We start from the raw sequence: 27,086 nt of genomic DNA on the forward strand, positions 1-27,086 counted from the left end.
TTACTTGATTACCTCCATATAACAAGTCTCTACGACAAGCACACCTGCCTCCACAGATGAAGAAACAGGGTTACAGACATTAAATGACTTGTCTAGGGTCACTCAGCTAGCAAGCAGCCGAGTGTGTGTGTGTGTGTGTGTGTGGACACACACGTGTCTGTGTGTATGTGTTAGCTGCTCAGTCCTGTCCGACTCTTTGCAGCCCCATGGACTGTAGCACACCAGGCTCCTCTGTCCATGGAATTCCTCAGGCAAGAATATTGGAGTGGGTAACCATTCCCTTCTCCAGGGAATCTTCTTGACCCAGGGATCAAACCAGGTCTCCCGCATTGTGGGCAGATTTTGTACCATCTGAGACACCAGGGAATCCCAGAGAGCAGCAGAACTGGGGTCCAAAGCCAGGTGGTTCAGTCCTGTCCTTAGCCACATGAAATACTGCATCTCAAGTCTAAGGCTTGAGTATGCTGATAATAAGTAAGTCAAAAGAAACAGTAAATGAACATTGTGCAGGTGCAACTCAAAAGAATTAACCATGGGACAGTGAGGCAGTTGTCCATCTTCTTTACTACTGGTTTCTTTTTCACTTGTTAGAAATGGAAAGCACCACCCCGACCCCAACCCCCCAGAACGTTATTGTCACCACTCTGTTTGGAAGTAAGAATTATATCTATACTTTTGAAGTCTCCTAGACTACAATGAAAGTAGATCTCATGTCAAGAACTATTTGAAAAGAAGACTGGCCAAGATATTCCCAAGATAAATGGGAATGCCAGTCCATTCACACAAATAACTGGGAACTGAGTATCTCAGATTTCAGTGGTTCTGTTTTACTCTATTTTTAAGGTCAACTTTAAAGTGATGAATGTTATTAACAAAAGATATATATCTTTCATATATTTTCAGTAATATCATAAACATAGTTCATTCTGTCTTCTTCAAAGGACTTTGCAGCTGTTTAGCAGATATGGACATGAGGGAAGGAAATACACTCAGGTCCCTTAGGAAGTACTAGTCATGAGCTCTGAGCCAAAACTAATTCTTAGCATATAACACCACAGTCTAACAGTCAGGGTAGAGGTTTCTGGGGTCAAGTTATAAGTAAAGTTTTGATCCAATTTACCTCCTATGAAGACCAGTGGTACCTCAAACCCACACTGTGGTTATTTCTTAGGTTCTCAGGTATAGAGTTGTTAGAGATATACCTAAGAAGAAAACCCACTGAACCAAGAGTTAGAGGTTATCTTGGTAGGAACAGCCAAGTGGAAGTCCTGTGAACTTTGTTTCCTGGTGATCAAAACTGTAATCAAAGGAATACAACATCCCTGAAAGAATGGCAGGGATTTCTAACAGCACAAGAGACCTGAGAGATGTAGGAACTGTGAGTCCTCACTGTTGCAGAGAACAAATGGATCTTGAACAACAGCAGCAGATTTTCAGGTTTAGGCAGGTGGTGAAGGGACTTGTGTCAGCCATGCCAGTCATGGTCTGCTAACCAGAGCAAGCTCATTTAGCCATGAAACCTACTAGGCAACCACTGGCTGTGCAAATGCTGAGTCCTAAAAAGCAGAAACACCAGAAACAGTCTGCCTTACTTATTAAGGATGCTGTGACACCTTCAGTGCCTTGCCTTGGAATCACCTCTACTCTCTGTTTGTGCTCCAACATTCAGTCTTCAAGACCACTGACCATCTTCCCAAGGTACAGGATATGACAGTGGTTAATGACATTGATGACACCATACTGAGAGTTCCTGAAGACCCAGCAGTCATCCTTGATGCCTCATAAGCCCCACGGGTGCCACAGATAGGGGCCTAACGGGTTAGTCACAGAAGGGATGAGAGGGCTGAATGTCCAGTAGTGATCATTCAAATTCCACTAGTAAAGTCCTAACCAGAACACTTTCTATGGCATGACTGGCTGTCTCACTCAGCTTGTTCACATTCCCAGGCTTCTGCCATAACTCCAAGCCTTGCTGCCCACTCTTTCATTCAATTCTGCAAGCTGTCTGACATCTTTCAGTAGACTCTTTTCCTGCTTAAGTTCACCAGAATCAGTTTGCTGTTTGCAACCAAGAACAAGGTACTAAATGCTTTTAGATTATAGAATTGACAGGGCTATGAACTAGAGAGTTAAGCACAAAGATGAGTGTGCATAATGGTGTTTGAGTGCACATGATATTCAGTCAACATGCACAGAAGGACTGCAGGGAAGTCCAGTGAATACCTGAGTAGCCGAGCTACTCAAAGTCTGGACTGAACTACTTCAAGACAGATGAGAGTTTGAGAGTGTTCCCCTGACACATTCCTTCCAAAAGCTCTGATAGGCTCTCTGGGCTGATTGGCGAAATGACCTAAGAAACTCTGGCTGAAGATAGCATTTTACAAGGAGCCCAGAGAAAATGCCCTCTGACCTTTCTAAAGGCTTGGGGGAGGGAAAGGAAATGGGATCTTTTCTCTTTGTTTCTCTCTCTTTGGAAACCATTGTACTTAGCATTTCTGTTCCTCAACCTGTATGCATAACCCCTCGGTCCTTGCTGAGATCAACAACACATAGAAATCTTTAGAGTTGCCAATGCTTTACTTAAGTTGTGTAACTTAAGTAAACACAACAATTAATCTTGAGGAGTTTTATGTACCTGTCAAGTAACTCTCACCATTACAGGTATCCCCAAATCTATGGAATTGATGAAAATTTTTTTCCTACCCTTTTAAAACATTTTGTGCCTATCTTACACTCAAGAAGTGAAAAAAAGAAACATGTCTAATCAAAACATATGAACTATTGCTTTATGCAAAATATTATTCACAAGGTTTTTTCAGAGGATGTCTTGTCTTAATCTTTAAGAATTCACTGTAAAGAGAATAAAGTACTAGAGAGTGCAATAGAAGTAAAAAATGCAGATAAAGGGCAAACAACAGCTCCAAATCTTTTTCATGTCACGAAGAAAATTCTTTAACCAATAATGAGGAAAAAGGAAAATGATATAAGAAAGAAAGGGAAGTCGCTCAGTCGTGTCTGACTCTTTGAGACCCCACGGACTGTAGCCCACCAGGCTCCTCCATCCATGGGATTTTCCAGGTGAGAGTACTGGAGTGGGTTGCCATTTCCTTCTCTGGCGGATCTTCCCCACCCAGGAATCAAACCTGGGTCTCCTGCATCGTAGGCAGATGCTTTACCATTTTTCTTTAGGCTCCTTTTGACTCCTGGCCATTCTCCATATTTCCACAAACATGAACAATGTTTATTAATTCCTTTTAGGACCTTTAAAGCTGGCTGGTCAAATGTGGGTTTACTACAAGAAAATTAAATATGTACTAGAAGTAACTTTGATGAAAGCAAAGAGAAATACTCTTGCTCAAGGAAAGTATCATGAACTATAGACTTTCTCCACTTACGTTTTAATCCTTATTTTTCTGATGGCATAAAATCTAGATACTGAAAAAAAAGGAAGTGTTTTCATGGGTTTCTGTAAGTGAAATGTCTGTAACCTTTGACCCAAAGGCTATTACAGTGAAAGCATTTACTTAGTGCTTTACATTATACATTAAAGATAAATGACCTGGAACTAATATCTACTTTCCTCATACTCTAAAATACAGATTTGGATAAATCACATGTTGCTATAGTCCCTTTGAGGCCTTCTTCCCTACATCCTGGCATTGGGTAAGTGACCAAAATCCACAGAGGAGATTTATATGACTCAAGTTTGTCAAGGAATCATCTATTTTAATTTTTATATGAAACATAAGAATAATTAAAATAATCTGCTTATCTTCTTTCTCCCTCTCTCTCTTCCTGTCCATCTCTCTATCTGTGTAATACTTTCTACCTACCTTTCTGTTTCTTTTCCTAAAATCTCCTCAATCTTTGCATCTGAAGACAGTTAAAGCAGGGGCGAGAGCCACAGAAAGACTCGTACAATCTAAGGCTAATTCCTGGACACCTGCTTTCACTTCTACCACGCTCAGCAGCATTTAGGAATCCAATGTATGTTGCTTCGTCCTTCTGGTGCTTTCTTTAAAAATAAATCCATTTTTTCAGTTAAAGACTTTACTGACTTCTTCCAAAATATAGATCACAATGGGTCCATCATTGTTTTAACCTCATTCTTTTAAAATTATGTTTCAAAGTCATTCATTATCCCACATTTTGTAAAACAATGTTACTAACTTATTCACTCTCATGCCTTTTGCATTTTGCCTTTTAGGATAAGGATATATGCCTCTTCTGACAGACACACATCTATAAAAGTAAAGGCAAATACAGAAAACTTTTAACAAATCTTTGCCATTTTGTGGTCTGTATTTTATCTGCAGAAAATTCATATTCACAGCAAGCCTATTTTTATTCCAGGCATACTTCTGTTTGGACTACAATGACACAGCAATAGCCTCGTTGTGATGACGTCTTTGAAGCTTACCTGAAAAATTTTTGCCTGAAAAATACATGCGCTCTGGTTTATTTGCAATCACCTTACAGGGAATGGTAATCGCTCCTTTTAGGTAATCATTAGCAGGTGCAGGCTGATTCTGGCTTAATGGCATTCCTTAGATTGTGACTATTTCCATCAAGGTAAGGACCCACTGAAAGCTCTGATATCCGAGGGAATGGAACATTCTAGAGAAAGAAATTAAATGTTCAGACCTTGATATTAAGCATAGAGCCTGTCAAACAAATCCTTGGAAGATCAAGCTTTTAAAAATGGCAGGTGAAAGAGTTCCACATTTTGCGAACAACAAAGTCAAAGAACCTAAAAGGCCAGAGAAGACAGATTGACAGTTCATGCCGAATTTTTTCATTCCACATAATTTTTCAGCATGATGTTCTTAGCCTTTTTAATATTCCTGACAGCATGCCTGTAATATCGTGTACTGCATCCCTGCTAAGAGGCTCTGTGAGGAAAGGAAGAGAAACTTAGATAAATACATGGATTTTACCCAACATGAGTAAGACCATAATGCAAATGAGAATATAACACTTGAGGGATTGTCAGCTTTGTACATGTGAATTTGTTCTATATACTGCGTGTCCTCTTAGTAAATAGATGCTGGGAAACTGTTCAGAAGGAAAAATAAATACTTGGAATAGATCTTTAACAAGCTGTGAAATGGCTGAACACTCAATGTAATGAAACACCAACAATGAAATTAAAATCTGCCGCCCAAAATCCATTGTCATGATCATTAACAAGAGCCATATTTTCTGTCAAACATGCTTGTTCTCATTAAATGTGGAAACAGACCTAAACTCATTCACAGTCCTTAGCTTACCATGGACTCCGTTTGAACAAACTCCTGTTTTTATATTATGTCAAAACTAATTTCCCAGATTATCTATTCTCTAAGCCTGCTTATTTAACTTATACATCATGCGAAATGCCGGGCTGGATAAAGCACAAGCTGGAATCAAGAATGCCAGGAGAAATATCAATAACCGCAGATATGGAGATGATACCACCCTTACAGTAGAAAGCAAAGAGGAACTGAAGAACCTCTTGATGAAATGAAAGAGGAGAGTGAAAAGCTGGCTTAAAACTCAACATTCAAAACACTAAGATCAGGGCATCTGGTATCATCACTTCATGGTAAATAGAAGGGGAAACAATGGAAACAGGGATAGACTTTATTTTCTTGGGTCCCAAAATCACTGCAGGTGGTGACTGCAGCCATGAAATTAAAAGACACTTGCTTCTTGGAAGAAAAGCTATGACCAATCTAGAAGCATATTGAAAAGCAGAGGTATTACTTTGCCAACAAAGGTCCGTCTAGTCAAAGCTATGGTTTTTCCAGTAGTCATGTATGGATGTGAGAGTTGGACCATAAAGAAAGTTGAGTGCTGAAGAGCTGATGCTTTTGAACTGCGTGTGGGAGAAGACTCTTGAGAGTCCCTTGGACTGCAAGAAGATCAAACCAGTCAATCCTAAAGGAAATCAATCCTGAATATTCATTGGTAGGACTGATGCTGAAGCTGAAGCTCTAATACTTTGGTCACCTGATGTGAAGAGCTGACTCATTGGGAAAAACTCCAATACTGGGAAAGACAGAAGGCAGGAGCAAGGGGAAAAGACAGGACGAGATGATTGGATGGCATCACCAACTCAATGGACATGAGTTTGAGCAAGCTCTGGGAGATGGTGAAAGACAGGGAAGCCTGGGCATGTTGCAGTCCATGGGGTCGCAAAGAGTCAGACACAACAGACAGACTGAACAACAGTATGGGGTTAACAGATACAAACTAACTATACATAAAATAGAGAAGCAACAAGGATTTACTGTATACCATATCTTGTGATAATCTATAATGGAAAATAGTCTGAAAATATATATTATATATATATACGAATCACATTGCTGTGTACCTGAAACTATTGTAAATCAACTATATCTCAATTTTTAAAAGTTTATTAAAAAGGTAAAATTTTCCTTCTCTTTACCTTATCAGTTTCTTAGCAAACTCCTACTTTTAGAATATAAAAATAAATCATCCCTATCTTGCCTACTTTACCCCAAAACACTAAATTGAGCCAACTGGTGAGGTTTTTATTACACGATTTTTATTAAACATTATGAAGTAATGTTTTCTTCATATAACAAAGATAAAAATTTGTTGAAAATTTAGAACAAACCAAATGTTATAATATTAAATTCCAAGCCCTCACAAAATGAATTGCTGCACTTGATATAAAAGTCAAAATGTCAAAACTATGACTACATTTAGTTATTTATCCAAAGAAAGCTCTGTAAAACCCTTTATCAAAAGGCATTTTACATGTAAGTAATAGCTACAAAAATGAAATATTTTCTCCATAATTCCAAAGCTAAAATAAATATATGATTGAAATATGTTCTGCTTTGCCAAACATTATAATCATTATGACATAAAACTGATTCACAGTAACCATTATATCAAAAATATTATTCCTAAGATTACAACTTCCTGAGGAGTATGATCAAGTAAATGGGATGATTAAGTCCCCCTAAAGTTTGTTATTAACCCCTAAAGACAAACTCTTTACTGTTCTGGGCTTGGTAGTTACGACAGATTTATTAGATAAAGTATTAAGAGCTCATTAACTTGGTAAGCAAGTTTCCTCTTTTGTTACTGATGTGTGAATTAGGTTATAATGGACTTGGCTCCCTAACTTATGCCTAATTCACTAATGTGCATATTTGATACCACTCTTCTTTTAAAGTATTAAGACTTGCATGAAAATATGATCTGTATTTGAGACAGTTTATATCACATCATCATCTTATCTTTCCTGTTGTTTCACATCTGCTGTTAAAATTTTATTTCAATTTAGCTACAAATTCTGGCAGTTCTATGCCCCCTACTTTATCCCAATCTATCTACTTTTGTCCATGTTATTGCTAGTCCAAGCCACAATCCATCTCTCACTGGGATTCTTACAGTGGTCTCCTAACTCATACTATATTCTTTCTTCCTCTTCTTTCCCCTATAATCCATTTCCCACAAAGCAACTAGAAGATTTTTCTAAACCACAGATATCAGATCATGTCACCTTTCTGCTTAAAACCACCCAGAGACCTCCTCAAAAATGGAACTCTGCCTATGAAGCCCTGTCTACTTCTACACCCCTTTCTCTTCTACTCTGTCCTCATTTAAACTAATTTGGCCTTCTTTTTATTTCTAGACCTCATCAAGCCCCTCCCAACTCCAGGTTTTCAAATGTCTGGTCCTCTTGTATTCTCTGTCTTCAGTTTAACCGCCTTCTCCTGAGGACTTCACTGGCCACAAAATCAAAGTGGCCCTTATGTAACCACCATGACCAAGTAATGTGCTAGCACTTCACTCTGGTTATTTTCTTTAAAGCACTTATCACTCTCTAAAATGACCTTTTCCGTTAATTTTTAATGTGTTTATTGTCTATATCTCCTACTTGAAACATCATCTGCCTTACATCAGACACCTGATTTGTGTAAAGTGAAAGTTGAAAGTGTTAGTTGCTCAGTCATGTCCAACTCTTTGCACTCCGTGGATTGTAGCCCGCCAGGCTCCTCTGTCCATGGACTTCTCCAGGCAACAATACTGGAGTGGGTAGCCATTCCCTTTTCCAGGGGTTCTTCCTGACCCAGGGCAGGAGGATTCTTTACCATCTGAGCCACCAGGGAAGCCCCTGATTTTAGCCACCAAACCACGGCTAAAACACAGCAGAAGCTCAGTAAATGCCTGCTAACTCAATAAGAGTCTTAAAATATGCGACGCTTCATTGAAGTTTTAAATTACACATAACCCGTGATAGGGCTTCCCCGGTGGCTCAGTGGTAAAGAATCCACCTAACGATGTAGGAGACACGGGAGACACAGTTTCGGTCCCTGGATTGGGAAGTGCCATGAAGGAGGAAATGGCAACCCACTCCAACATTCTTGCCTGAAAAGTCCCATGGACAGAGGAGCCTGGTGGGCTGTAACCATGAGGTTACAAAGAGTTGGACATGATTGAGCATGCATGCACACAACTTGTGATTAAGAGAGCAGCATCTCTAGATATTAATAATTTCAAAAAGGTGGCTCTACGGAGAACTGCTTATTTGGTCACCTGGAGCAAATAATTTGTCAGGTAAGTAGCTTAGCAATAATCATCTGTGAATAAAAACAAAACCAATAATGTAGCACACTGTTTATTTTGAATTAAGCTCTCTGTACAAGCATGACAGAGAAAAATAATCAGACAAAAAGCAGTCTCTTGGCAACTAAAGAGAGGTATCCCTAAGTAAGAAATATGTAAGGAGAGGATAGATTTGGACAGGTAGCTTTTAGAACTCTAGTTCTGATTATTAGTTTGGAGAGGATGAAGAAAAAGGCAAAAATGGACTTTCACATGCCAAGTAAAGTCCCAGGGACTATTACAGAGTCATTAAACACACATACACACCACCCTCCTCCCAAGAAACTAGGCCTTAGGCTGACTCAAGTGTGGGTTACACTTAGTAACTTGTTTCCAAAAAGTGAAATATGAAAAGAGAGGAAAAAGTAACTTTACAGTGCATAACCCAGCAGACACTACCTTGTTCAGGTGACTGAGGTAGGTATCATCACTGATAAGCCATGTCTATAGCATGTACCATGGAAATAGCTGATAAGAAGGGCACTTCTCCTCTGTGGTAATGCTCCCCTTAGGCCCGTAGCTCCAGTCTAACCATGAGAAAAATACAAGACAAATTCAATAATAGAGGGGCATTCCAAAAACTACCTGACCAGCATTCCTCAAAACTGCCTAAGTTGTTAAAAACAAGGAAAATCTGAGAAGCTATCGCAGGCTAGGGGAGGCTGTAAAAGACATGATGACTAAATAAAACATGGATCCAGAAACAGAAAAATGGACCCTAGGGCAAAACAAGTGAAATCTGAACAGAGTGCAGAATTTAGTTAATAATAAAGTAACAATGCCAGTTTCTTTCCATAAAAAAAGCTGAGTTCTAAAGTTTTGATGGTTTTGAACTGTGATGTTGGAGAAGACTCTTGAGAGTCCCATGGACTGCAAGGAGATCAAACCAGTCAATCCTAAAGAAAATCAGTCCTGAATGTTCATTGGAAGGACTGATGCTTACTGAAACTCCAATACTTTGGCCACCTGATGCAAAGAACTGACTCACTGGAAAAGGCCCTGATGCTGGGAAAGATTGATGACGGAAGGAGAAGGGGACAACAGAGGATGAGATGGTTGGATGGCATCACTGACTCAATGGACATGAGTTTAAGCAGGCTCCAGGAGTTAGTGATGGACAGGGAAGCCTGGCATGCTGCAGCCCATGGGGTTGCAAAGAGTTGGACACGACTAAGCAACTGAACTGAACAATACCAGCTCCTTAGTTTTGACATATGTACCCCCCAGCTCCATAAGATGCTGGGGTAAAGGAACTCTACTGTGGAGTATACAGGAACTCTGTACTATCTTTGCAACTTTTCAGTTAGTGCAACATTCTTCTAAAATTAAAAGTTATTTACAAAGACAAGGCAGCTCAAATGCTCAGCTTCAGTAGCATCTATACTAAAATTGCAACAGTACAGAGATTAGCATGGCTCCTGCACAGAGATGACCCACAAATACAGGAAACATTCCATATTTCTGATTCACCCTGCAGTAGAATAGAAACTAACACAACACTGTAAAGCAACTATATTCCAATAAAAGTTAATTTTAAAAAAAGACAAGGTAACTTTATATGGAACAATCTCAAAGATATAGCATTTATTGATATGCTTAGGGTGAAGTACAGGTGTATTGCATGCAACCATTTCTGTATTTAAAAGACTGTGTGTGTGCACGAACCTATATATACATAAAATCTCCTTTCAAAGATGAACCAATAATTTATATATATAACACATTAATATAGCAAGAGGAATGGGACAACTGGAGTAAAAGAAAGCAAAAAGGGGGCTTCCCTGGTGTCTCAGTGGTAAAGAATCTGCCTGTCAGTGAAGCAGACACAGGTTTGACTCCTGATCTGGGAAGATCCCACATGCCATAGAGCAACTAAACTCATGTGCCACAACTACTGAGCCTGTGCTCCAGAGCCCAGGAGTCACAAGTGCTGAGCCCACACATCACAACTGCTGAAGACTGAGTGCCCTACAGCCCGTGCTCCGCAATAAGAGAAGCCACAGCAACGAAAAGCCCTCGAACCATACCTAGAGAGTAGTCCCAGCTCACTGCAACTAGAGAAAAGCCCACACAGCAACAAAGATCCATTAGAGCCAAAAACTAACTAAACTATTTTTAAAAAGAGAAAGGATTTACTTTTAACTACATATTCACTTTAATATTTTTAAGATTTTATATTCATGTATTATCCATTCCAAAAGTAAGTTAAATACGTCCCTAATATCATCTCACGATCAAGGGCTGATAAGACTCTAAATGATCACTGTTGTATATGTAAATAGTTGTTTTAAATAATAAATAAAGCTCTATGGTGTCCACAATAAATTTGTAGAACTCAGCCGTAATAACATACTGGAACAGTAATAAAAGCATTAATATAGGAATGACTGTACTAATGTGTCAGGAATAACTCTAAAGTGTTAGTGTGTGTGTGAAAGTCCCTCAGTCATATCTGACTCTGTGAGCCCACGGACTGCCAGGCACCTCTGTCCAAGGAATTCTCCAGGCTAAATACTGGAGTAGGTAGCCGTTCCCTTCTCCAGGGGATCTCCCCAACCCAGGGAATGAACCCAGATCACCCACATTGCAGGGGGATTCTTTACCATCTGAGCCACAACAGAAGCCCAAGAATACTGGAGTGGGTAGCCTAACCATTCTCTAGCGGATCTTCCCAACCCAGGAATCGAACCCAGGTCTCCCACTTTGCAGGGGGATTCTTTACCATCTGAGTCACCAAGAAAGCCCACGAATACTGGAGTGGGTAGCCTAAACCTTCTCCAGTGGATCTTCCCAAACCGAGAATCGAACTGGGGTCTCCTGCATTGCAAGCAGATGCTTTACCAACTGAGCTACAGTGTTATATATATGTATTAATTCACAAATACCTATGAAATCAGTGCTATTATTTACACAAAGGATTTTCAGTATGACTACTGGCATTATGCACGAATGAGGTATGCATTTCCCCTTGGTCTCTTACAGGCAATAGAGAAGAATTCTCCATTTAAACTATGGCTTTATTTCTTATGTGCCTTAAACAATGGAAGACTGGCAAAGGCCCAGAAATTTGACATCTTCTATAAAGATCTGCCATTGTATTTCTATTGATAATTCTCCACATGGAGAATTTACATGTTTGAAATTCATTTGCCTCTACTGCTATACATGCTTAGTATAGTTTGAGATATATACATAAACTGGAATATCCCCAAGGATGTTAATCCCAGTGAATTTACCATCTGGAAAGAATATACCATAATCTTACATCAATATTATATTTTACTTTGTTTCTAAGACTACTTTTATGATACAATTAATGGTAAATATGTAAACAGGATTTTTTTTTAATAGGGGTATATGGACACCCTGCCCCTCCATTAAGGATCTATGGATTCGTGTATAGGGAAAAGTACATCTTTATTTTCATGAACATCTAACTGAAATCTGGCATCTCTATGCATTATAAATAAAGACATGATACAAGCCAGAGTATTAACAATACCTGCAACTGTTACCAGTAGAAATTAACAATTACTTTCTATCATGCATCAGTCCTTTTTCCAATAATCACTGATACACTGACACTTCATACACAAAACCCTGGCAGTGACAAAGGCTGAGCTAGAATCCCACCTGCTTTGGGAGTGAACAAGTGGTAAAGATAAGCTCATCCTAAATGCTTTCAATTACTCTGTCCTAAAATGTGAGCATGGCCTCATTCAATAAAACACTCATTACTGATTGTAAAAAATAAATAAGAATTTTTTCCATAGTAGACCAAATTACAAGGGGAAATGCATATGGTAATGTTTATATGCAAATATTACATCCATGAATTTCAATAACATTTATATCAGTTTTAATATCCTGTCTCATTTCTTCAAATAATTTACCTAGAGAAGCATCTGCAGAAAAAAAAATTGCTAAGTGCTATTTTAAAGCATAAAAGCTACAGATTGCATTAATGAAATGCTGTTTATCTTAAGACATATAATCAAACATATTACTAAAATCTATATCCAGTGGCTATACATTAACATGAATCACCAGCATAATAAAATCATCAGAAAGAAAACAAGTTTAATTTCACATGAGTTTTTCTGAGTGATATCATTTAGATTCCTAATTATCTTCAGTTCTGCATAGTCATCACAAGGTATTAGTTCAATAACCCAAGGTACTATCTGACCAGATATCAGCATCATGCTCATTGATATGCAGTTTCTACAATCCATCTCTTCCTCCTTTGGGAATGAGGCAGAAGATCTGTATCATCTCAGTCTCCCCATCTCCTTTTCACTAACTGTAAGATTACTGTTTCGAGGCACACTCCTCAGACTCACTGAATAAACATCAATGTATAATTAAAAACATAAACAACAGTTACAAACACTTACCTAAGCATTTGTTTAAAAGATGGCTCATTAGTATTTGAAAGACAAAATCTGTAAGGGTCAAGGATTTATACGGGGGGTGAGGGTAGGGAAATGGGCAAAATAACTGTAAGGGGTTAAGAGGCACAAACTTCCAGTTTTAAAATAAATAAGTCACAAGGATGTAACATACAGGAAAGGGAATATAGTCAATAATATCATAATAACTTTGAATGATGACAAATGGCTATTAGATATATTATGGTGATCATTTCATAATGTATAAATATATCAAATCACTGTTGTACACCTGAAACTAATATAACATTGTAAGCTAGTGAGTGTTCAGTCACTCAGTCGTGTCTGACTCTTTGCAACCCCATGAACTATAAACCCCAACTCTTCTCTGTTCATGGGATTTTCCTGGCAAGAATACTGTAAGTGGGTTGCCATTTCCTACTCCACGGTATCTTCCCAACCCAGGGATCGAACCTGCATCTCCTGAGTCTCCTGCATTGCAGGCACATTCTTTACCACTAAGCCACCAGGGAAAGTGAAAGTGAAGTCGCACAGTTGTATCCGACTCTTTGTGACCCCATGGACTATAGACTACCAGGCTTCTCTGTCCATGGAATTTCCCAGGCAAGAGTACTGGAGTGGGTTGCCATATCCTTCTCCAGGGGATCTTCCCGACCCAGGCATCAAACCCAGGTCTCCTGCATTGCATGCAAACACTTTACCATCTGAGCCACTAGGGAAGCCCACTGTAAGTTAATTATAGTTCATTAAAAAAAAAAAGGATATAGATATTTTTGAAATTACATGAAAAATGGCTCCAAAAATTCTGTCAGAATAAATCCTGCTTACAAAGGATTAAATGATCTTTTATTCAGCGGTGACCTTCAAGGACAGAAGAGCTGAAGGTATCACAGATTCAAAGTCACTGATTTATGTCAGAGCAGTGCACAATAACTGAAAACCAGAAGTAGAAGAATGGAAAGCTTCGTGTATGTTTTCTTAAAAAAGGAGTGGCTACAGCAGTATGTGACTCCATCATGGTTCATAAAACTATTTCATCTGCCTCAAGGCCTAATTTCTACACCTACTGCTCACCTTTTTATCCAAAAGGATCAAACCAAAATGCTTTTAACAAATAAAGCGTCTTTGGAAAAGGCGTTTCTAGAAATAATACTCCCCAAAGGATGTAAATACACAACACCAAAAATAAGAGCTGACAAAAAAAATAATAATCAAAAGAAAATACTGTCTCCCATTTGATTGCTGGCTTATGACAAAGCTTGTGAACTCGTCTCCTGGTTGCTTAGCAACCAGTTGAAGCAGCAGCTTGAGACTGTAAGAAATTTCCAAGCCAGAGCTGTGGAAATCAGTGCTAACTACTCAGGGTATTTCTCAAGGTTACCCATGTTTGCAAAAGAAAAAAGGAAGACAGAAGAAGTGCCCTTGGGGTTTCTATAGCAAGACCTAGAAGGAGGTCCTCTAATAATAATTTGAGCCCTTCTCAGGTAATTCCTCTGGAGAAGGCAATGGCACCCCACTCCAGTACTCTTGCCTGGAAAATACCAGGGAACGGGGGAGCCTGGTGGGCTGCCGTCTATGGGGTCACACAGAGTTGGACACGACTGAAGTGACTTAGCAGCAGCAGCAGCAAGGTAATTCCTCAACAACTATACTCTAAGTGGACAACCCCCACATTGGGAAGGAAAGCCCCAACGCCCATAGCAAGTGTTCCCCATCGCTGAAACAAAACAACCAAGCTCCATCAAATTAAACCACCAAGTTCAAGGGGCAGAAGACAGACAGTGGAGCTTTACTCCATAAGCACTCTTCACGGTACACTCCAGCCTGTTCCCAAGACTGCTACTGAACAACCAAACAAGATTTATTTTAGAGTTTGCTATCTTTGTTTTCCAATAAACACATTATTATAACTTTCTCTTAGAATCTTCCACCATTCTTGATTATGGCTGATCACAGCACTAGACAATCCATAAAATGAGCAATTTATTTCCATAGAGACTCATCTTAAAAGCTTGAGCCTGGTAAACATAATCAGTAAACTTACTGACATCAGCATAAGTGGTAGGCACAGACCAGCTAAATGTCTCCATCTTGGTTCCACAGAGGAAAAAACAAACGACACACATTTCCAGATGTGATGAGTACAGACCCAGATGTTCATAGAGAAGAGAAAAGCAGAGACACAGAATGGTTCTTATTCACTGGTGGACTGCTGTTAGTGTTTTAGTTACGGGTTCTATCCATTCATGTTTAATGCCCAGGTCACCAAGGAACAGGGCATGCCTGCTTCTCATAGGAAAGTGATGTGAATGGGACCATATGGTCTCTTAATAAATGAGTCAGTGACAGCAGAACAAAGCACTGGGCCAATTAAAGGATTTGTATAAATCATAAAAGTTGAGCTTTCATTTGTCTATAAAGTTATATCAAAAAGTCCATTTCATATAAGGATGGTCTAAAAAATCAATAAAATAATGTAACAGGAAGCATATACAACTTCTAAATATTCTTTCTCACTTTATACAACATATCTGCTTCCTCAAGTTATGTTGTAGGAATGTCATGCTAGTACTATCTCCAGAGATCCAATTATTAGTAGATGGTAACGAAATTCAGCTTACTTCTGTCTATAAAGAAGTGCTTGAAAAATAAAAATACAAATTCATCATTTGACTGTAAGCCAGCAGAAAATACAGTGTTAGCTATTGATGGGCAGCAATACTAAAAGCTAGAAAAGGAACATAAAAAATAAAAGGTAATCATTTGGATATTCCCTAGCAGTTCAGTGATGAAGACTCCACATTTTCACTACCAAGGGCCCGGGTTCAATCCCTGGTCAGGGATGCACAAGATTCACAAAGCAGCTAAAAAGAAAGCTAAAAAGAGATAATCATTCTTCTCATTCTTCAATTTCCTATTATTTCCTGATTTTAAAAAATGAAGCATCATTTAAATTTTTGATGGTTGAATAAGTACAAAAGCAAACACAAATGTAAGTTGTGCTGAGGAACATTTTTCTTTGAAACACTGATAACAGTACAAAACTAAAAATAATTTAGAAGCCTCTGATTAGTCAAATTGATTGCTCTCAAGAGATGACTTAGAAAAAGTACACATCATCCTTTCTTAAACATATATTTCTGTAAAAAGAAAAGTCTTCCCTTGTTGGGTGACTAAAAATATTTACTTTTTCATGAAAAATTATGCCTTGGAGATATTGAATTAAAAGTGAAAAAAGAGTTGTCAATTTTAATTTTGGATACTGGAGAGTATTTAAGAGCTAATTATTTTAAGGTGAAACCTTCCGAGGTGTGTACTCATGAACTGTTAACCACTGTTTAGGCATATTAACATCATTTGCAGAAACTGTTGGGTTTACCAATACAGCAAGCAGGTGAAAAAGGCTGGTCTTTAGCAGGGAGCACAGAATTCACAGAAGAGAGAAGAGGAATCTGAGGTGGAAAACAGTCAATACACAGCGAGAAGCATTTTCTCCTATGGCTGTGAGCCGTGCCCTGTCACATTACTCATTTCAGCTTCCTGCACAGTCTCAAAAGCATCACCTACGTCATGACAAACGTGCTGGAATCGTCAATAGCTAAGTCTACGAGCGAATGTGACTCTCGACTCCCTGCACTTTGGATCCGGCAGGAAGAACACTGGCACAGAACAGATGTATGGAACACACCCAACAAGCTGTTGTATGTTGAGTTCACTTCTTATTTCATGCAGAGGTGTCGGGGAAATGAGAGAGCTTAAAACCTCTATTTGAAATGGAACAGATACAGAACGGTAAAGGAAATAGTCTTTAGGAGAGGGAAGACTTACTGAATCAGCCCTTCCTCCATATAAATATATCCATTCACTGAAAGTAAGAATTACCTTCCAGGTCAAGAAACAAAGAACTAATATTTTCTCAGGAGAGCTCTGTGTTAGGGCCCATACTAGGTGTTATACACAGGTCCAGGAGGTAGGTATCACATTCGATTCACAGATGGGTAATCAGAGCACCAAAAAGAAAAACAAGTGACTTGTCTGGGGGCACTCAGGCACTGAGAGATGGGACTAAAATTTGAGTCTGCATCAATCAGACTCAAGCTCACCTACCACATCTACTCCACACAAATCCTCCCTTTCGATTTAAAAATATATATTAATAAGAAGGGCCGAATACAAACCAGAATGCCTAAGTCAATGCAAAAGGCTCCCTATTGAATCCTGGAAACTTTCTGATAAAGAGCAACATATTTACATGGCAGAAGGTTTCAGCATATGTTCTATCTATACCATTTCCAAGTACCTATGAGCACAGTGCTCAGGAATCCTGACAAGGCTGACATCTTAATTGCTGACTCTTCTCAGGAGGTGATACATGCCTCAGATCATAGCTAGATATTCAAAACACAGAGTTGAAATAAATAAGTGAAGTAAATAGGCTTCCCTGGTGGCTCAGCTGGTAAAGAATCTGCCTGCAATGTGGGAGACCTGGGTTCGATCCCTGGGTTGGGAAGATCCCCTGGAGAAGGGAAAGGCTACCCACTCCAGTATCCTTGCCTTGAGAATTCCATGGACTATATAGTCCAAAGGGTCACAAAGAGTCGGACATGACTGAGCAACTTTCACTTCACTTAAATAGCATTCACCAGTATGGAACCCGCACCACACGGCTTGTACTATAAGCAGCTACCCACCAACTTCTCTGAGTGTGGCCAGCCAGGGCCACTACTTGAAACGTCATACACAGGAAACGGAACGGTTTTCTTGACCTCCCTATTCAGAATCTAATGTATCAGCGGACAGCATAGCCCTGGAAAGAGTATGATTGGGGGGATCAGATCAGAGCTCTCCTAATTACCAACAGCTTCATCTTGTCATCAATAAATCAAGGGTAATTAAACCAGCCTAACAGATTCATGGGAGAATCATGTAGCACATCATGGCCACCCAATACACATTAGTCCCTTTATTTTTCCTTTACTGCACCATTTGAAGTCATAAAGTATCAACAAATGCATATAAATGCAAAAGACAAACTACAATCAACTACATCAGGAAGCCATTTTCTCTTTTGTGACAAGAATGAATATATTGGGATATTCACCAAAGAAGGATGGACTGGGTGTTTGTAGTTAGTAGATGCCAACTATTACACATAGAATGGATGGACAACAAGTTCCTACTGTGTAGCATAGGAAACTATATTCAATGTCCTGGGATAAACCATAATGGAAAAGAATTTTTTAAAAAGAACACATATGTGTCCTACTTTCTTTCTGGTCTGAGACAGAATCATTTTTGAATTGGAATTACAGACTGAGCAGTGGATGATATGCATTACACGCTATCATGAAGAAAGGAACCCATCACTGTAGCTTGGAGTAAACAGTACTTATCACATTGAGGCTCCTCCCCAGGTCCTCCTTCTGGATGAATTAGGAGAATAACTCTTATCAAGAGGCTCAGCAAGAATATGGAATCATGAAGGCTCTTTAGAGCTCTAACTTACATTACTATATACATTATACAAACATCATGTACACACAAACATCTCTAAACATACATACATATATTACATAGTTATATATATATATACTGATAACATACATAATATATTGACAGGTAGGTAGATAGATACACAGACTGATAAACATTTATCATAAAGACCAAAATGAGATTAACATTCTCAAATCTTGTTCATCTATTTTGATCCAACTTTTAGAAATATCACAAATGGATGTGGAGGTGTATGACATGTGGGCCAGGGAAACATCCACAGGAAGAAACTTTGATAATTTTAAAACTGCCTTTTAAAGCAACCTGGTAGCTCAGATGGTAAAGCGTCTGCCTACAATGTGGGAGACCCGGGTTCAATCCCTGGGTCAGGAAGATTCCCTGGCGAAGGAAAAGGCAACCCATTCCAGTATTCATGCCTGGAAAATTCCATGGACCGAGAAGCCTGGTGGACTACAGTCCATGGCATGGGGTCTTAAAGAGTCCGACATGACTGAGCAACTTCACTTTCGCTTTTAAAGCATCATTTTCTGGATCCATCACCAACTTCTTGCCTGCTGTTTCCTTACTACTCTATTAAAAATGTTAAGTCCTCATAATTTTCTGGGAATTACCATCACTCTCTTAAAACCGACTTTGAACGCCATCAATTGAGGAAAACAAAGGAGGATGTAGCATCTACACGTCAATAGTGATGATATTTAACATTTAGCAAACACATAAAATGTACCATGGACTTCCTTTGTGGCTCAGCTGGTAAAGAGCCTGCCTGCAATGTGGGAGACCTGGGTTTGATCCCTGGGTTGGGAAGATCCCCTGGAGAAGGGAAAGGGTACCCGCTCCAGTAGTCCGGCCTGGAGAATTCCATGGACTATACAATCCACGGGGTCACCAAGAGTCAGACATGACAGCGATTTTCACTAAAATGTACCAAGAACTTTTTTGAGAAGGATAAGTTTTCATTTTATTTTCATAATAATGCTATAAGGTATGGATCTGTTATTATTCCGCTTTCATGCTCATGCTCAGTTGCTTAGTCGTGTCTGACTCTTTGTGACCCCCATGGGCTGTAGCCCTCCTCCATGGACTATGGCTCCCCCGTCCATGGGATTATCCAAGCCAGAACAGTGGAGTGGGTTGCCATTTCCTCCTCCAGAGGATTTCCCAAGCCAGGGGTCAAACCCATGTCACCTGTGTCTCTGCACTGAGAGGCGGATTCTTTACCACCGAGTCACCTGAGAAGCCCAATTATTCCCCTTTAGAAATGAGAAAAATGAGGAATATAAGCAGTCAAGTAACTTGTTCACAATTTCTAACTAATAACTGGTCTGCCAGACTTGAACATCATTTGGTGCTGTGGAAGAAGGTGGTTTGTGATTAGGAACCAAACCATTACTCAAGCTAGGATCACACTTTTCATCATAAAGATGAGAGCTGCAGGGTAAGAATTCACCTTAGAATTCATGGTACCAATTTGACATATTAGTACTAAACCCACATATTGGATTAATATCCACATATTAATCACATTTCAGATGTGATCATGGATTTATGATATCCATAAAAACGTCTGTAACAAAGGGACATCCATGAGAGTTTTTTTAAAAAATAACAATGAACTAATAAGATAGTGTCCAGGTGGCTTAGAATTTACACCAATGCTTTAAAGAGATTAACTATTCAATACCTTCCCATATCATGATTACAACTGCATCCAATTTGATGTGAAGCACATCTACACCAGATTGACCTCCTTAGCTGAGAATTCAAGAACATGACTGTATCTTTTCAGCCACATTCACTATCCTTTCTTTTAATTTTCAAATCAAAAATATGACCCCAAACTATGACATTTTCTAAAAATTAGCATATTTGAAAACTCTACAGTTAGCAGTTACACCATTGTTGGAAAATACAAGCTTATTTACTAAATTTTTAAATTAAACTTGGTAAGTTAAATAGAATATAAACAGAACAGAAGGCAAAGGAACTCTAGAAAAATGCTGGCCACCAAAATAGAGTGAAAGGACTAAGAATATGAATATATAAAAAGCTCAGATGAATTGACTAGAAAATTAATACTCTAACACAATAGTACCCAAAGACAAGGATAGACAATTCAGAAAAGAAGTCAAACACTCACTAAAATGAAACAATGTTTATTAAGCATGAAAAAAAAAAGGATGAGGCCTCTTTGTGGAAAGATTCTTTTATAGTATTGTATTTTTAGAAATGAAACTTTATCAATGGCCAAAATCTCGAATCTGGTAACCAATCCAAATTAGCAGTATCACCATAATATGTTAAGTCCTTTTACAAGGCAAATATGACAGCCTCCCCACTGACTTGAGCAAAGCATAATAAACCTGCAGGAAAAAAATAATATAGATTATTCCCTGCACCTCAAAGGGAGAGTAAATAGACAGCATCAGAGGTCTGGGAGAAATACTGTGATATTAGACATCATTTCTGAAATCTTTAGCAACTTTGAAGTGGGGTACTGGGAAACTGAGGGTCAATTGAAGAATTGGATTTTCCCATGGTGTAGAAGGACCCTAGAGAGGACCATTTTGTGAAACCACAAAATTAATAAATTTTGGTTATTGACTCTGATCTGCTGTACCAGGATTCTACACTCTTAGATTCTGAACTTGCATAAGTTACCTGTATATGATAACTAGTTATTAACTAGTGACTTGTCATTTATGAGATGATTTCTAATACAGGTAAATTATAAACATTTATAACTATTCTGAATAAGAGATATGATTTTTTAATGTTCCAAATTCCCCCTTTCATTCTCTACATCCTCTCCATCTCTCTCCCTATCACATTCTTTCTCTCTCCCTCAAGCACACACACACACACACACACACACACACATGTATCCCTAACACATTTTTTAAAGGCCCAACAATAGCACTCTCTTCAGAACACAAAGCAAACATTTCTTTCTTGAATGTCACAAAAAAGTGTTTTGGGACTGAAAACCAATCTTTCCTTCCTACTGACCACACACCGTCAAGAAGGGCCCACTTGAAGGCGCAAAAAGGAAAGACATGTCTGAGCCTTCAGATCAGTCCTGAATTAAGGGAAGTGACAAGCAGGAACAGCCAGAGCGCTTTCACATCTGAACCTCATGTCAATCAGTCTCTCCCTGAAAAGACCTTCAGGGCAGTTGGGTGTCTGCATGGTGGCAGCTCTGATCTGTTCTGAATGTACGAGGAAGACACACTTTCTCCCAAACACCACCAATCACTGATATTTTTAGTCAGCGTCATTGTAACCCATACCATTAAAGTGGGCATGAGTCAATTCTGACAGTTCTTAGAATTGAGTCCTCAGAATGCATACTTCACCTGCCACCAGGAAGCACTGTTCCTGATTACTCATACTCCTCAGTTCAAAGACAAAAGAGTTCTATCAGAGAGGCTCAAGCTTTACTCTACCCTTTCTATTAAGTAAATCGAACTTTCTGACAGCACACCTAGCTATGATGTCAAGTCACATCTACAAACATCTAAATCAAAAGCCTGTCTAGGCAAGTCTTCAGCGGACAAGATTTAAAAAGTGACCTTGGATTCTTAAATGCTGCCATTTGATTCACATTCCACAAAAATACATTATCAAAGTAGTGGGGGAGGAGGAAGAAAGAGTCCAATAACAGACATAATTAAATGGGTTTCCTTTCATTTTTACTGATGCTCTTTTTATCTCAAACTCAGAACTCACCCAGGCTACCTTTTCAATTTATGCACCATGAAATCATATCTCCTCATTCTCTAATCCAAGGAAGACTTTGATATTTTAACTGGGTGAGAAGATTCAATAAAAAACAAACAAACAAGAAATGGCAAGGATCCTATGTTGCCTCTTGGGGGCCCCTGCTGGCTGGCTGAGTGAGCTGAACATGAAGTGCAGGAAAGGAAGGAGCTGGAGTGGGTACCAAGTAACGAGGGGCCTCTTCATCTTCAGAATTCAGATCTCTGATTCCTGGTATGTTCTTTGAAACTCAGCTGACAGGCCAGGTAGGTTCCAAAGCACCTAGATGGTTGAATTTATACTAAAACCAAAGGCCAGAAGAGAAACTCACAAGATCCTAAAAATGTAAAGCAGAAGAAATCCTTCACTTTGGGGATAAAAGGCATCAACTCTGAGCCTCTTCTTGCCCCAGTCAGTTTTGAGCACTCACCTAACTGAATTCCTGATGCTCTTGGAGCCTCTAGAGAAATCATTTCAGCCTGACATTCCCAATAGCTGCCTCGGGGCTTGGTTTATACCATCCCTGGTAGAAAGTCAGGACTTCAGTAATGACAACATTTAAACAATGTGTAAAAGATTGCTACAGAAGGTTAGCGTGATCACACATTCATTTCAGAAGCTGTTTAAAGGGCTAAAGGCTAAATTAAGGAGGTCAGTCTGTGCACAAATACCTAAGTATTATATAGAGCAAGAAATAGAATACAGCAAGTAGAGTAAGAAGGTTTTCAATCCATTCATGAGTAGTTGTTTCATTTTCATGAGAGATTTAAGATCAACAAAAAAATTTCAACCCTGAAACATAACAACGTATACTTTTGTTCTTTCTCAGAGTATTGGTAAAATTTGTGTTTTGCTCATTCTGAAAATGGTATCAATTATTAACAATGCTATCCATCAACAGAGGAATGGATTAAGAAAATGTAGCATATATATAAAAAGGAATGAAAATGGGTCATTTGTAGAGACATGGATGGACCTAGTGACATCACTCATACAGAGTGATGTAAGTCACAAAGTCACAAAGAGAAAACCAAAGCCCATATATTAACACACATATGTGGAATCTGAAAAAAAAAAAAGGGGGTATAAACAATCTTATTTACAAAGCAGAAATAGAGACATAGATACAGAGAACAAACGTATGGATGTTAAGGCAGATGGGGAGATGGGACGAATTGAGAGATTCAGATTGACATATATACATTATTGATATTGTGTATAAAACAGATAACTAATGAGAACCTACTGTTTAGCACAGGGAACTCTACTAAATGCTCTGTGGTGACCTAAATAGGAAGGAAATCCAAAAGAGAAGGGATTTACGTATATATCCTAATATACACCCTCCAGTTCACTTTGCTGTACAGTAGAAACATAACATTGTAAAGCAACTGTACTTCAAATTTTCTTTTAAAGATGAGCCCATTTGAGAAACAGATTGACTTGGAAAAATCTCAATAGACAACATCATCATTATTATGACTAGTTCATGACCCCAAAATCAGTATTATTCTGCCATTTCACTGAACAACAACAAAATAACATGGGTTAAAGAAGATAATTCAAGTGCACTTATATATTCAATTAGGGTAATAACATGTATTAAGCAAAATAACTAAAGGTTCTGTAGACAAGAATTAGAAGTTATTATTGGGTTTAGCCATACAAATAGCTGGTGTTTTGACATGCCGAAATGGCAATTTCACACAGTTCAACCTAATCAAATCTATACATATGTGTGCAGAATTCACCTTAGAATAAACACTAAACCATGATAACCTGAATTATATTGTTTGATATTTATTGAGCTCTTATTACACCACTGAGTTAAATGTTTCATCTCACAACAAGTCTGTGAGATAGGGACTCTTACTAATATGTTTTCAAATAAGGGAAATGAAACATTCAGTACCTTGTGCAAGAGCCTAGAGCCAAGTAGAGCTGACATTCAAATACAACTCTGACTTTCGCCTCTGCTTGACAGTTGGAGAGAATGATACCTCCCAGACTAAAAACAGAAAGACTAGTGGACATTATGAGCATGTGGAAAGATCAATGGTGGAAACTGAGAAAGATAGGAAGCTGAGAGGGAAACCGTAGCTTTTACAGGCAGACCTCAAAGATAGTGTGGGTTTGGTTCCAGACCATCACAATAAAGCAAATATTGCAATAAAGCAAGTCACACCAAGTTTTTGGTTCCTCAGCACATATAAAAGCTATGTTTACACTACATTCTAGTCTATTAAATGTGTGATATCTTTATGTCTAAAAAAAAACAATGCACATGCCTTTATTTAAAAATACTCTATCGCTAAAAAATGCTCTCCATCATCTTTGCCTTTGGTGAATCAGTAATCTTTTTGCTGGTAGAGGGTCTTACCTTGATGCTGATGGCTGCTGACAGATCATGGAAGTGGTTACTAAAGATGACAATTTCTTAAAATAAGACAACAATGAAGTTTACTGCATCAATGGACTCCTCTTGCTTTTTTTTGGACTGCATTATGTGACATATGGGATCTTAGTTCCCCAACCAGAGATCAAACCTGTGCCTTCCCTCTACATTAGAAGCATGAAATCTTAACCACAGGACTGCCAGGGAAGTCCTTTATGGACTCTTCCTTTTATGAATAATTTCTCTGTAACAGGCAATGCTGCTTGGTAGCATTTTACCCACAGAACCCTCTCAAAATTGGAGTCAATTCTCCCAAACCCTGCCACTGCTTTATCAACTAAGTCTATGTAATATTATAAATCCTTTTTTCTCATTTCAACAGTCTTTACAGCATCTTCACCAGGAATAGATTCCATCTCAAGAAACCTCTTTCTTTGTTCACCAATAAGAAGTAACTCCTCATCCATTCAAGTTTTATCACGAGATTGCAGCAATTCAGTCACATCTTCAGACTCAATTTCTAGTTCTCTTGCTGTTTCTACTACATCTACAGTTACTTTCTTCATTGTAGTTATGAACCCCTCCAAGTCATCCATTAGGGCTGGAATCAACTTATTTCAAACTCCCATTAACATTGATACTTTGGTCTCTTCCTATGAGTCAAGAATGTTCTTAATGGCACCTAGAATGGTGAATCCTTTATAGAAGTGTCTTCAATTTACTTCCCCAGATCCTTCAGAGGAATCACTATCTATGGCATCTATAGCCTCATAAAATATATTTTTTAAATAATGAAACTTGAAAGTTAACATTATTCCTTGATTCCTGGGCTGCCGAATGGATGTTGTATAAGCGGGCATGAAAACATCATTAATCTCATTTTATCTTCATCAGAGCTTTCAGGTGACCAAATACTCTATCAATGAACAGTAGTAATTTAAAATAAATGTTTTTTTGTTTGTTTGTTTGTTTTCTGAGCAGTAGATCTCAGCAGTAGGCTTAAAATATTCAGTAAACTATATTGCCAACAGATGTCCTGTCATCCAGGCTTTGCTGTTTCACTTATGGAGCAGAGGCAGGCTAGATTTAGTAAACTTTTTCAGGGCCCTATCATTTTTGGAAAGGTAAATGAGCTCTGTTGTCAACTCAAGTCAAAAGCTGCGTCAGACCCTAACAAGAGAGTCAGCCTGTCCTTTGATATTTTGAAACAAGCATTGACTTCTCCTCTCTAGCTATGAAAGTCCTCGGTGGCATTTGCTTTCAATAAAAGGCTGTTTTGTCTACATTGAAAATCTATTTCTCAGTGTGGGCAACTGCCTTACTCATCTTAGCAAGATCTTCTGGATAATCTGCTGCAGCTTCTATATCAACACTTGCTGCTTCACTTAGTTTTTATGTTATGGTGATGACTTCTTTCCTTAAACTGCATCAACCAACCCCTGCTAGCTCCAAACTTTCCTTCTGCAGCTTCTTAACCTCTCTCAACCTTCACAGAACTGAAGAGAGTTAGGGCCTTGCTCAAGATTAGGCTTTGGCTGAAGGGAATGTAGTGGTTGGTTTCATCTTCTATTCAGACCACTAAAACTTTCTCCAGATCTACAATAAGGCTGTTTTGCTTTCTTATCATTTGTGCATTCACTGGAGTAGCACTTTTAATTTCCTCCAAGAATTTTTCCTTTACATTCACAACTCAGCTGTTTGGAGCAAGAGGCCTTGATTTTGGTTATCTCAACTTTCTACATACCTTCCTCACTAAGCCTTATCATTTCTAGCTTCTGATTTAAAGTGAGAGATGTCAACTCTTCCTCTCACTTGAACACTTAGAGGTCATTATAAACTTATTAATTAGCCTAATTTCAGTACTGTTGTTCTCAGGGAATAGGGAGGCCCAAGGAAAGGGAGAAATAGCAGGGAACGCTGGTCAGTGGAACAGTCAACACATATTTATACTAAGTTCAGCATCTTATACAGGCAAGATTCATGGTGCACCAAAACAATGGCAATAGTAACATGAAAGATCAGTGAACACAGATCACCATAATAAAAGTAATGAAAAAGTATGAAATGTTGTAAGAATTACTGAACTGTGACACAGAGACACAAAGTAAGCAATCGCTGTTGGAAAAATGACGCCAATAGACTAGCACAAGGCACGCTTGCCGCAAATCTTCAATTTGTAAAAAACCAAAAAACAGAACAAAAACAAAATGCAACATCTGTGAAGCACAATAAAGTGAAGTGCAATAAAGTAATGTGTGCGGTACTCATCACTATATGGGAAAAGGTACCCGCACAGCCCACTAAGAAGAACATCCCTCAAGGTTAGACATACACATCAGCTTATCATGGTTAGCAAGTCTTTCACTATTAAGTCTTCA

At 38.7% G+C, this 27,086-nt stretch overlaps 1 protein-coding gene and 1 non-coding gene across 8 annotated transcripts in view; one reads left to right on the plus strand and one right to left on the minus strand.

Moving 5' to 3' along the window:
• The window catches only part of ANK3 (ankyrin 3), a 720,826-nt gene that overhangs the window by 578,111 nt on the left and 115,629 nt on the right, over positions 1-27,086 (minus strand). The gene's annotated exons all lie outside the window — the stretch shown is intronic.
• LOC133070870 (U6 spliceosomal RNA) lies at positions 9,987-10,091 on the plus strand. Its single transcript, XR_009696271.1, has one exon. It is a non-coding gene; the product is annotated as a U6 spliceosomal RNA (small nuclear RNA).

Source organism: Dama dama, chromosome 15 (assembly GCF_033118175.1).
Source record: "Dama dama isolate Ldn47 chromosome 15, ASM3311817v1, whole genome shotgun sequence".
Lineage (NCBI taxonomy): Eukaryota > Metazoa > Chordata > Mammalia > Artiodactyla > Cervidae > Dama > Dama dama.